Below are 12,607 nucleotides of genomic sequence, written 5' to 3'. Positions count from 1 at the left end.
CCGCCTTCCTAAACGCTGCGCAGCATGGGACCGAATTGAAACAAAATTAAAATATGTGGCCCAAATTTAAAACAAGTAAAAAGGTTTAATTGAAGTGTGCTACAAAAGGGAGGGGCCAAATGCGCAATTTCCCTTTTGAAACCAAACGCGCGGATCCTCCCCTTCGGGTCGGGTCACCGCGCGGGTCAGGGCCTGGACAAAACGGCGCCGTATTGATTTGTTATTTAAAACAGATTTTTTCTCTAAAAAATCATTTACCCAAATGAAAAGGAAGAAAAAAAAACCCTTCTCTTTTGCTCTGCTAGGGTTTCGACCCTAGCTTCCTTGCGCCGCCGATCGTTAGCCCCTTCACCACTGCTCTGAACACGACGGAGATGACGACGGCTCGGTGACTTCATCGAAAGGTAAGTTTTCCTCTTTTTGTTTTTTATTAGTTTAAATGAAATAAAAGGAAAAAAAAGTAAAAGAAAATATATGTATATATATGTGGAAAAACGATGAACGCTACAATGAAAACAAAAAAATCACCTTAAGAAAAACTGATATTGGTTTTGTTCCCTGTTGATTTTTCTCTTCTCCCTCTTTTTACATATTAAAAGTGGCCTTTTATAGGCCAAAAAAAAAAGAAAAGAAAATAAATAGATGATATTGTTTCTTTGCTTGTTTTTCTCTTCCGGATTCTTTGAGTCCGCGATTGCAGGAGTTCGTGGAGCAAACGGTGTGCGTGGGGAGGCCGATCTCCGAGTCCTACGGCGACTGGACGCTTGCTGGAGGCGAGGGCTTGCTGCGGCTAGGGTTTTCTTCTTTTGATTTTTAGTTTTGCTGTGTTGGGCTACTAGTTGCCGGGTTTAGGGTTTGGGTCTTATTTGTTGGTTTGGGCCTGAGTGTTGGCTTGGGCCCGGGCATATTTGGGCTTGTACAATTATCATATCTGCTCTTTTTGATATAATGTCTAGAACTACTCATAGCCTATCCCCAACCCATAAATAGGAAGATAATGCGCTTCAGCACACTTGAACCCACGTCCTCTTGCACTAGCAATAATGCCGATGCCAATTGAGCTAAGACTCAATTGGCCCTATTGGGTTAATTTTTTTTACCAAATTATAAAGTAAAAATTTGAATATCAAAATATACTTTAAATCTCTATAATTTTTGTAAATTTGTAATTTAATGGCCATACTTTTATTTTAAAGAATATAGTTATTTTATTTTTTGGGTTCATTTATTAAGACCGCTAAATTTTTGTCAAAAAATCTAGTATGACATATTGAAATAAAAAAACTCGCTTGTAGCCATGTAACGAAAAAAATATCATTATAATGGACTTGAATTCACTAGAAAATTTTAACGGTATTAACCATTTTTAAAAATTCAATCAACGTTTTAATAAGAATAAAATATTTAAACTAACTAATAATGTTATAACAATTGAAATACATAATTATGTCAAAAATTAAAGTATAGAAATTAAATTTCAAAATTGAACATAGTATAGGACCTGAACTAAAAATTGATAGTTGTTATATAATCTTTGAAAAGAAATGACAAACAGAAAAAGGGTGTCTATTTGGACAGGTGTTAGATAAGAAATGCCATTAAATGTGTATCTTTTTTAAAAAAATGAGTTAATAAAATATTTTTTTATTGGATTAAATATAAATGTTGTTAGAAAGGTGTTTTAAAGAAAAAAATATTATTATTTTAGTCAAAATAGTTGACGATAATAATTATTTGGGTTAGCTAATGTCATTGTAAAAGTAGATGATCAAATTAAAATATAAAAAATAAATTTCAAATATGATCATAGTTGAAGGACCAAAACTAGAAATTTACCATATCTTTTTAATGGCAAAAAAAAAAAAAAAGAAAACAGAGAAAAAAGGGAAAAGAAGCAGCAGTAAAGTGTTCTGAAGTTAACCCTTATCGACTATTTGAATCAAGAATAGGAATTAGATCAGTTAAACCTTCTGTTCGACTTTTGATAATAGTTTACCACTCTTTTGTCTTTATCATTTTGGTTAACTTTTCCCTTAAAACATATAGTAAATAACATGTTTTAATAATAGATTTAAAACAAAACCTAATTATTTATCGTTGTTTCTTAATTTTAATTTATTTATTTGAAAAAGGAGATAATTAATTTAGTAGATAAATGTATGCACTTATTAGTAAAATATAATGTTATAAGCTTCAACAGTTGTGTAGTAAACAATAAAAAAAGTAAATTATACGAAGATAATTTATCAAAATGTACTTTTAGATAATATTATATTCTATCAACCAAACAATAAATTATTACATTTCAATCAAATGAAACAAAATAATGTTATATACCTAGTAATATGTTAACAAATATTAAATTTCGAATATCATATTGCAAAATCCCTTAAAAAGATATTATTTATTTTTATCTAGTGAACATATTATAATGTTTGCAATATTTTCTTTTAGGTTTTAAGCCAACGAAAAAAGAAAAAAATATTTAAAAAGGTGGTTCTCTCTTTCTATATTTCTCTTTTGTATTTTGTAACTTTTTATTTATTTTTAAATTGAAATAAAGTATTTATTTGGTTTATGAATAGTACTTTAGGTAGCTTAAAATGTATTCCAATATATTTATGAAATAAAATTTCATTCAATAGTTTCAAAACTTAGGTAAAAGAAAACCAAAAAAAAAAAAGTAAAAAATTTCGAGCGCATTGATTAGGTGGATTCAATAAAAACTACAAAATTTCGAGTAGTGGGGATTAGACATATTTCGAGAGAAGCTAATTTAGTTGCAGATCAAATTATCAAGATGGTGACTGTGGAGATAGAGAGAGGTAATGTTTTGACATTTGCTCCTACAGATCTCTTAAATATTTCTTAAAAGTGATAAAGTTGATGGTGCTTTTGATTGTATTAGTGTAGTATAATCTCTTATAAAAAAATTATTTTAGTAGGAAAGAGCATTAAACCATTGATATTTACAAATTGATAATATTATGAATTGAATTTTATTAGAATTGGACTTTAATTTTAGTCAATATTGTATTTTTTTATTTCCAAAACAGTACAAAAATTTGAATGCTTTTTTCGTTTATACAAGCATAATTTTAGTCAATATTGTATTTTTTTTGTTTTCAAAACAATACACATATTTGAATGTTTTTTTGGTTTATTGAGCAAGTAGCATATGAAGGTATAGGGTACATCTCCTCTCTCAATTTGTAATGAACTAAAGGAAACTTTTTAATTCCACAAGTATTAAGAGTTAAGAAATCACCACGTTTTTCATTTATTTAATTTTTAATCTTTGTAAATATCATTTAAAGAATATTATAATTATATTATTTAGTCAAAATAGTTAATATTTTTCATTATTTTGATGAAAATATTAATGTAGGTTTTTCCTTAAAAGTTCATTTGAATTAATCATTATAAAATATTTTTTTTGATAGAATAATGTTCTTAAGAAAAATTGACATCCAATTATTAGTTCAAATAATTAATAATATTAACTATTTAGATTAATTAATGACATTATAAAAATAAAAAAAATTAAAGCATATCTTAAATTTCAATATGAAGGATAAAATTGAAATTTAATCATTATTGGCGAAAAAAACAAAGAAAACGCAAAGAAAAATACAAGCGCAACATGTGTAAGAGTGTAGAAACCTTTTGGATTTTACTTGGCAGAATAGGAAGAAGAAAAAGATAAAAACCCTAGCTTCTAGAATTTTAATTATGTTGTCCAAAAATAAATAAGTCAGGTCAAAAGTCCACACTTAAATCTCAGCCAATTATAATTGTCTTTTAGTATAGATTTTGACCCACACTTTGTTATGGGTTAATTATTTTTGGATCAATTTTTTTTAATATTAATTTTATTATACATTCTTATTATATCTGTTTTTTTTATAATGTTTAGAATTGTTCGTAGTCTCTCTCCAATCCTTAAATAAGAGGATGATGCACTTCAGCGCATTTGAACCCATGTTCTCTTGTATACTGACAACAATGCCGATGCTAATCGAGATAAGACTCAATCCGTATTGTTGGGTTAATTGTTCTTTTACTAAATTATAAAGTAAAAATTTGAAGATCAAAATATACTTTAAATTTCTATAATTTTTGTATATTTAGAATTTAATGGCCATACTTTTATTTTAAAGAATTTAGTTGTTTTTATTTTTTATCCATTTATTAACACCATTAAATTTTTTGTCAAAATCTCTAGTATGACATATTGAAATTAAAAAAAAAATACTCGCTTGTAGCCATTTAACGAAAAAATGACATTGTAATGGACTTGAATTCACTAGAGAATTTTAATTGTATTAACCATTTTTAAAAATTCACTCAACATTTTAATAAGAATAAAATATTTAAACTAACTAATGATATTATAAAAATTAAGGTACCAAATTATGTCAAAAATTAAAATGTAGAGATTAAATTTTAAAATTAAGCATAGTATAAGGACCCAAACTAAAAATTGATAGTTGTCATATAATTTTTGAAAGAAATGATAAACGGGTGTCTATTTGGACAGGTGTTAGATAAGAAATGCCTTGCAACATTCATGTCCCTTTTAAAGAGTGAATTTGATAGTAATTTTAGCTTGACTCATGAACCAACATATGGATCTATACCTTTAAAAATATAAATTAAAAAAATTAATGAATCAAGTATGAATTTTTGAGTAAACATACTGTTTAAATGCATCATTTAAAATTAAATTTGAAATAATAAATTAATAAAATATATATTTCATGCAAGTATATAAAATTTATTATTTAGAAATAAAAACCAACTTTATGTTTTTAATTTTTTTCCTAAGTTGTTGGAAAATAAATAATATATTTATCAATTTGTAAGTTGGAATATACAGTCACCATTAAATATGTATTTTTAAAAAAAAATAAGTTAATAAAATATTTTTTATTGGATTAACTATAAATGTTAAATCAAAGTAATTGTAGTTAAACTGTTGAGGCAGATGAATATAGATTTTTTTTTGTGCTAGAAAGGTGTTTTAAAGAAAAAAATGTTATCATTTTTATCGAAATAGTTGACGGTAATAACTATTTGGATTAACTAATGTCATTGTAAAAGTAGATGACCAAATTATGTCAAGTTAAAATATAAAAATTAAATTTCAAATGTGATCATGATAGAAGGACCAAGACTGAAAATTTACCATAATTTTTTTAATGGCAAAAAAGGAAAAGAATAGAAGCAGCAGTAAAGTGTTGTGAAGTTAACCCTTATGGACACTACTTTTATATATAATTTATAGATATAATATATGGTTGATTTACTCATATATGCGGAAAACTTTTGATATTTAAGTATATATGTTGTTTTTACTTTAAATTTATTGATATAAACTAAATTTAGAGGGAGAAACGAAAACGATTTTAATTTTAGTCAATTTAATTATTATTAATCCATTTTTATTAAATTTGAATATCTATTATTAATTGGACTTTAATTTTAGCTAATATTATATTTTTTGTTTTCGAAACATTACACAAATTTGAATGCTTTCTTCTTCTTCTTCTTCTTTTTTTTGTTTATACAAGCAAGCGGCATATTAAGTTACAGGGTTCAAGTATTTGCAATGACATCCTCAATTTGTAATCAACCAAATATATACATGAATATTATTTGATATATTGGACTTGGAATTTTTTTTAATACCACAAGTATAGAGGGCTAAGAAATCGTCACCTTTTCATTTATTTAGTTTTTAATTTTTGTAAATATCATTTAAAGGCACATGATCATTTCTTAATCTTACTTATGAAGTACAAGAAATTTGTCATTTCTGCATCAAATAATATTATATATATACATTCTATTATGACACACCTACGATAATGGTGACAAAATTATATAGCAAATATATTTATAAAAAATGATGTAATATTTCAATAAAATTTTGGTTGAAATGGTAAAGTTGAGAAATTAAAAATCATTTTTTTTAGATTCAAATATTATCATGCGTTTATAGGGGCGTAATCGAGCTAAGACAAGTTGAACCCAAATATTGGCAAGCTCGAGCTTGACTCAAAATTTGGAGCTTGATACTTGGCTCAAGCTCGATTGAACATATATTTTTAAGCTCTAACTCGGCTCAAGCTCGAGCGTAATTAAGCTCATTTATCAATTTTGTACTCAAGCTCGAACTCGATTAAGCTTGAGCTTAGCTCAATAATTAAGCTTAGGTTTAATAATACATATTAAGGATAATAACATAATTTAATAATATAAAATATTTAATATATATTTGTTAATACAATATACAATAAGGGAGGAGGACAAAGAGGAAGGAGGAGATCAAGTTGGTGATGTTGAAGTTGGTTCACCTAAAGAGGCCGAGAGCTGGAACAAGGACAAGAGGACAAACTAATTGTGAAGATAATTGCTCAGAATAGCTTTAGGGTGCTGAAAGATCAATCCATTCTTCATCGCTGATTAGGGTATTTATAGGAGAGGTTCCCTTGTCCATTGGTGTGACGTGACAAGTAATTATGAAGAAAGTTACCCTCATCCAACTCGTGAAGGACGTGTGTTGTAGGGCTCATTCTGTTATTCATTCAATCAATACGAGGCTATTACGCTCAAGTGTGCCCTTCATGACCTTGAGAGCGTGTTCTCACTTGAAGAGTGTTTACACTTAAGAAGCGAATGTCTATCCCTTTCTGAGAAGAGCAGATAGTCTTATAAAAGGGTGCTGAGAGCGGGCGGTCAAGAGCGCGGGAGGTTGATGTTCCTTTAATCAAAGTGGGTGGTTGGGCAAGGCATTGTTTCCGGCGGAGTCAATAGGGAGGTCAACACTACTTTTGATGTTGACACGTGTTCAAATGGTAGAGGGATATAACAATATTAAAATGAAAAACTCAATAAGGCTCGCAAGCCATTTGAGCTAAGTATTACTAAGCTCAAATTCAACTTGAGTTGCTTGAGCTTGAGCTTGACTCGATAATTACCTAATTGAATTCAAACTATTTTTGAGTTGAAGTCGAGTAACTTGCGAACACTAATATCATCTTGTTTACACTTCTATGTGTGTATTTTTCTAAATTTTATATAAAACTACTAATAAATAAAATCTCTATAATAATTTAATTCAGATTAGGTTGATGAATTACACCAACCTTAATATCAAGAACGGATCGAAAGCAGTAATGAATCGAGTCAAATGGCGCTCTCAAGTAATTTCGTCGAAATAGCCAAAACGCATTGATTGCCGATGAAAGCAGTAACGAATCGATTCAAATGACGTTCTCAAATAATTCCGTCACATTTGGTGGTTGAAAACACAGATTATGTTGCCTATGAGTGCTTCAAAGTCATCACAACTATGTCTGTCGGCACTATTTCGACCACATATCTGGTTAAGTACTGAAATTTGCCAAGTCAGGTGTAGCCAACTTTTCAGTAAACAATTTCTAGTAAAAGAAATGTTTCTTTGGGTTTTTTTTTTAAGTGTGGTTAATATATTCTAGGTTTCTCTTACTTTCAAAATTTTGATCTCCAATTTTTAGATATAAAAATAAAAGTTTTATTACTAATACGGTTAAAACCCTTATATTAAATTGAAGTTTTTTTTCCTCAATCATAAAATTTTATTAAGAGTAATACGAGACTAAGGCTCGAATATATACAACCAACAACAAAATACACAGATAACATACAATAAAAAACACTTAGAAAATAAAGATAAAAAATGAGAACGTAAAAACTCTCTCGTATATATATTTAATATTGTCTATCTTGTATATAAAAGAATATTTTAATTGAGTTGATGTTCGGTTGATTTATGTCACCAACTTAATCAAAAGCTTAATTTTAAGTATAGATAAAAATTTCTTTAAGCTATTAGTAATTTCCAACTAATAGAATTACATGAAAATTCATTAGTTAAATTTTAACTCAATTAAGATTATTACTTTTGCAATAATTAGGAAGATGTGAGTTTAAAGACGTTTAAACGTGTATTTTCCTCCGATTTAAAGCTAGAGAAGGATTTTAAGTAAAAGTAAGCTTTGTATATATAAAAAAAGAATTACACTAAAATTCTAATTAATTATTATAAAATAGAATTTGAGTTAATCTATACTATAAATTAATTTATAAATTATCAAAAGCCCTTTATTTTATAAATTAATAAATATTAATATAAATATATTTTTATACTTTTTAATAATATATTATTTGAATTTAGAATACATGATATTTCAAGTAAAGCACCTCTCGATTATATGATAACATTTAAACTGATTGTTTGTCCTTTAGCAATTGAAGATCTTGTGGCGATTCTTTGAAAAGATAGTTACAGAGATTTTCGCTACGTTAAAATGCTTAGTTTAGAAATTGTAACATGACATTAGAGAAAATTATTAGTTTGTTTTTTTCTAATTCATTATCAATACTTAGAATATCTATGGTTAGGGTTGATTGGTTGGTTCAATTTGTCATATTATATGATAAAAGGTGGTTGACATTATTATTTTTTTGAATATATCATGTATTTTTATTTAAATTGATTTTTTAAGTTCCTAACTAATTTCTAACAATATAATTTTTAAAATTAAAATCTAAATCCTTTCACTAAAAATTTAAAGTGTCACTATTTCACTTAAGTGTGAGGTTGACATAATATCGAATGAAAAACTAGATAAGTTAAACATATTTGGACTCCATATTAAATGTTGAAAATAGTTGAAAATACAGTAACCTTGACGTGTTGGAATTGTATTAATAACTAAATCATTAATATTTAAAACTGAAGAAATTCATATAAAAAACTAATAAAATTCAAGGGATTTTTTTTAGGTTTAATTGTAAATTTCATCTGTATATTGAGAGGTTAGTTTCTTTATTTTCGTTGATACAAGGTTAAGATGATGGAGACTAAAGATGGTTCACCTAATCGGCGAATAGTAGTAGGTGGTGGAGTATGGTGGATGTCTTGAGAGAGAGAGAAGGGTTGTAGACGGAATGGGAAAAATGAGTAGGAGAGAGAGAAGGGGTTGAGAGAGGGTATGAATAATATCTTGGGCCCCGAGGCCTTATAGAGGGTAGTATTAGTGCAACTTTTCCAACCCAGTACAGATGTTATAGTCGAATTATGAAGGTCGCATTAGTCACCGAGATGACCCAGTAAAACATTCAGTTTCCGGAAAAAGTTAGAAAGTCCATTTTATAAAAAAAAATTAGATTATACAGTTCTTAATTTTAATTCAAACAACTTTAGTAACTTGAGCATAAAATAGGATTAATTTGCAAAAAATTCAAAATTTACAAAGGGGTACCGATACCAACTAGAAAAGTATTGATACTTATTAAAGTATCGATACGGTTTTGGCATTCTGCCAATTTTGAAATTTGTAAAACGTGATCAATCGGTATAAGTATCAATGCTTATTTGGCATTCTGTTTGTTATTAAACCCGTTTATTTGGTCAAATATTAATACCAGATGTCAATGTATCAATACTTTTCACTAGAATTGGTTAAAATCGCTTTTTAGAAAACAATTTCGATTCAATTTCAAAAACACTTCTTAATTTAACCCGTTTTAGGAAAAAAATCAGTTTAATGAAGTTATCTTGTTCTTTTAATTTTAGTTCCAAATTTGTTAGGAACAAATATATTTAAACCATTTTAAATTGATTTAACAATGTTTGAGGTTGATATTAAAACGTGTAATTATAACCTCCCCAACCCGGCCTAAACATTAGGCCCGAATTTAGAAGATTACATTTGCCACCGAAATGACCCAGTAAGCTATTAGAGTTTAGACAACAATCATTTTAAAACATTTGTTTATCTTAGAAAAAAACTTAGCCTATTTTCAGAAAAACTCATGAGCTAATAAAAATCGATTGAATTTAACAATTTTCTTATAACAGTGATCACCCTTGAAAATTTTGTTAATTTCTAATTTATTTATTACTCAAATTTTAATTATAACCTAGCAGTGGAGAAGTGATATTCAGTTTAGTTTTAGTTAAGTTAAATCATAATTATTTTATGCATAACCAAATCTAATTCCATGATCAATATCCTAAATTCAAATTAAAAATCATGCATGATAAATAAAGCCTAAACATAAGTCTCATGCCACAATTTAAATAAAGTAATATATTTATGAAGTAATCGGAACTATAAAAATAAGCCTAATAATACTTTTATATCAATAAAACGATTTTGAGCCCTCCGTATGTCGTGTCCGCATCCTAACCTGGTGGGTTATCTGTAAAGATATAAAATAAGGGGGAGTTCAATCACAAGAAAACCAGTGCAAACGATAGACAAAACATACAGAATCACGATTCATAGTGCAACTCTCAACAAAAATTTCAAAATTCATATTTTTGTATACGCATGCTTCTGAATGCAATGTAGTTTCAGTTTAACAGAAAAGATCCAACCCCACCGCTACAGACCATAATAAGAGTTTCCCAAAACTCTTCTATTCCTACGCACCGTGTTGTGGATGAACCACCAGAGTTGCAGGTTATTACGCTGCCAGAAGGTTGTGAATACACAATGTTTTTGTAGATAAGAGTTGCTAGAATATTTGTGGATGAACCACCAAAGTTGCAGGTTATTACGCTGCCAGAAGGTTGTGAATGCACAACAAATTTGCAGATAAGAGCTACTTAAAAATTTGTGGATGAACTACTTGTCACATCCCGAAAACCAGGTTAAAAGAAATTGGGTTAGTGAAATCAAGAGTGGTCACGCCCTATTTTGAATTAAGGTTGTGAAAATTATGTCAAGTAATTTGTTCCGGTTCAGTGGTTAAGAGTGTGAGTAGTGTGTGCAAGGTTCTGGGTTTGAATCCTTCCATTGAATTTTTGTTATTTTTGCTAAATCCTTATTTTTGAACATCTGTTTTATAAATTATTTTCGCTCAACTGATGTTAAGAATGAGCTTGCTAGTTTAATGGTAAAGCATTGGCTTACCATTTAGTCTTGTGTTCGAATCCCTGCATATGCAAAGTGAAAATTATTATTTTTCATTTTAAACTCTGGGAAAAATTTGATGTGGATAGTTAATAAGAGTTAGTGGGGTATTTTAAAAAAAATGATGAGGGATTTTCCTAATTTTTCTCCATCAACCAACCATCTCACATTCTCCACTCTTCCATTTTGCATTTTCACGTTAGAGAACTATTCACCGCTGTCTTTTATTCTATTTTCTTTTGTTTTCTTTAATTTTTTTCCATTATTCTTTTGTAACCTTTAATCTTTTCTTTTTGATCGTTTATATGTGGTTTTCCCCATTATTCTATCGTTTGTCGTGCCTAGTTTTTGGATTTTGTTCTTTGGTGAGCGATCTGGGGTTCTGAAATTGTGGTAAGTGACGTGTAAGTATGGTGTTCTTTGTCATTGTTGTTATTAGTGAAAAAAAAATTATGTTCTTTTGGTAAGGTTTTATTTAAGGAATTCTTGTTGGTTAGATTGTGCTTTGATGACTTCTTTTGGGGGTTTCTGTTAGGGGAGGATTGTGATCAACATAAATCTTTTCCGACAAATTGAGTACCTTAGTAATTGATTTCTAGGTAAGGGTTGATATTTTTAGCATTTTTAGTCGAATGAATGTTTTGATTTCGTTGAAATTTCATTAGATTACTTGATATTTTGGCGTTAATTCATTCTTTTGGTGTTGTAATAGGAGTTGGCAGTGTTGCTTTTGAGCTGGCACCAAAAAACAATCAGGTGTGTTTCTAACTTGAAACCCCTGCGAATAAAGCTGGAAAATTAGGAAAAACCCCAAGAAATTCAAAACTATTTTTTAATCACATGGCCGTGTGGGGGCACACGGGCGTGTGCAATTACGCGGATAAATCAATTAGGCCATGTGGGGTACATGGGCATGTGAAATTATATGGTCAAATCAGGTAAGCTGTGTGGGGCACATGGTTGTGTGCGATTACACGGGTAAACCAGGAAGGTCGTGTGAAACATACGGACGTGTGAAATCACACGGGCAGGATAGGTAGCTCGTGTGGGCCACACAGGCTGATCATCTGGGTCGTGTGAAACCACACAAGTGGGTGACCTATTTTTCTAAAATTTTTATTTTTCTAAAATCTGTAATTCGTAATCAAACCCTCTATGGGGTTCATTTTGCTTAAAAAGACTCGAAATGAGGTATATGTATTCATATGTTCAGTATGTGAGTTACAAGTATAATATGTGTCAATCATTTTTGAAAGCACAATTATTTTTGTAAAGCATGTGTGACATCCATATTCTGTCATCTGTTTTGATTGATATCTGATTCGACTATGTGATATGTACATTTGCCATTATGATTTTGCATGAGCATTGAAGTGGGTTTTGATGATGGAGGAAGTGTTTTCAGGCAGTATTACTACAATTTTGGTGGTTAAACCGTAATATATATGTTTGGCAGCTTAGCTACACCATTATGAGTTGCATACCACCACGACCTGGTGTGATTGGATGGATATAATCTTGTAGTCCTATTTGGTGTGATTGGTTTTACAGAGTTGGAGTGTAGGGGATGGGGGTAGGATTTGTTCTGATTTGAAATGACATTCTGATATGATATATGTTTCTAAAAATGTGACATT

The 12,607-nt window shown here is 29.2% G+C and overlaps 1 long non-coding RNA gene across 1 annotated transcript; it reads left to right on the top strand.

The window, feature by feature from the left end:
* Positions 1 to 270: 270 nt before the first annotated feature.
* On the top strand, positions 271 to 967 carry LOC121219359 (uncharacterized). Its single transcript, XR_005916093.1, has 2 exons — positions 271 to 404; positions 688 to 967. It is a non-coding gene; the product is annotated as an uncharacterized lncRNA (long non-coding RNA).
* The last annotated feature ends 11,640 nt before the right edge of the window (positions 968 to 12,607 follow it).

The sequence above is a fragment of the Gossypium hirsutum genome, chromosome D07 (assembly GCF_007990345.1).
Source record: "Gossypium hirsutum isolate 1008001.06 chromosome D07, Gossypium_hirsutum_v2.1, whole genome shotgun sequence".
NCBI classification, from domain to species: Eukaryota; Viridiplantae; Streptophyta; class Magnoliopsida; order Malvales; family Malvaceae; genus Gossypium; species Gossypium hirsutum.
This window is presented reverse-complemented; position numbering and strand designations above follow the sequence as displayed.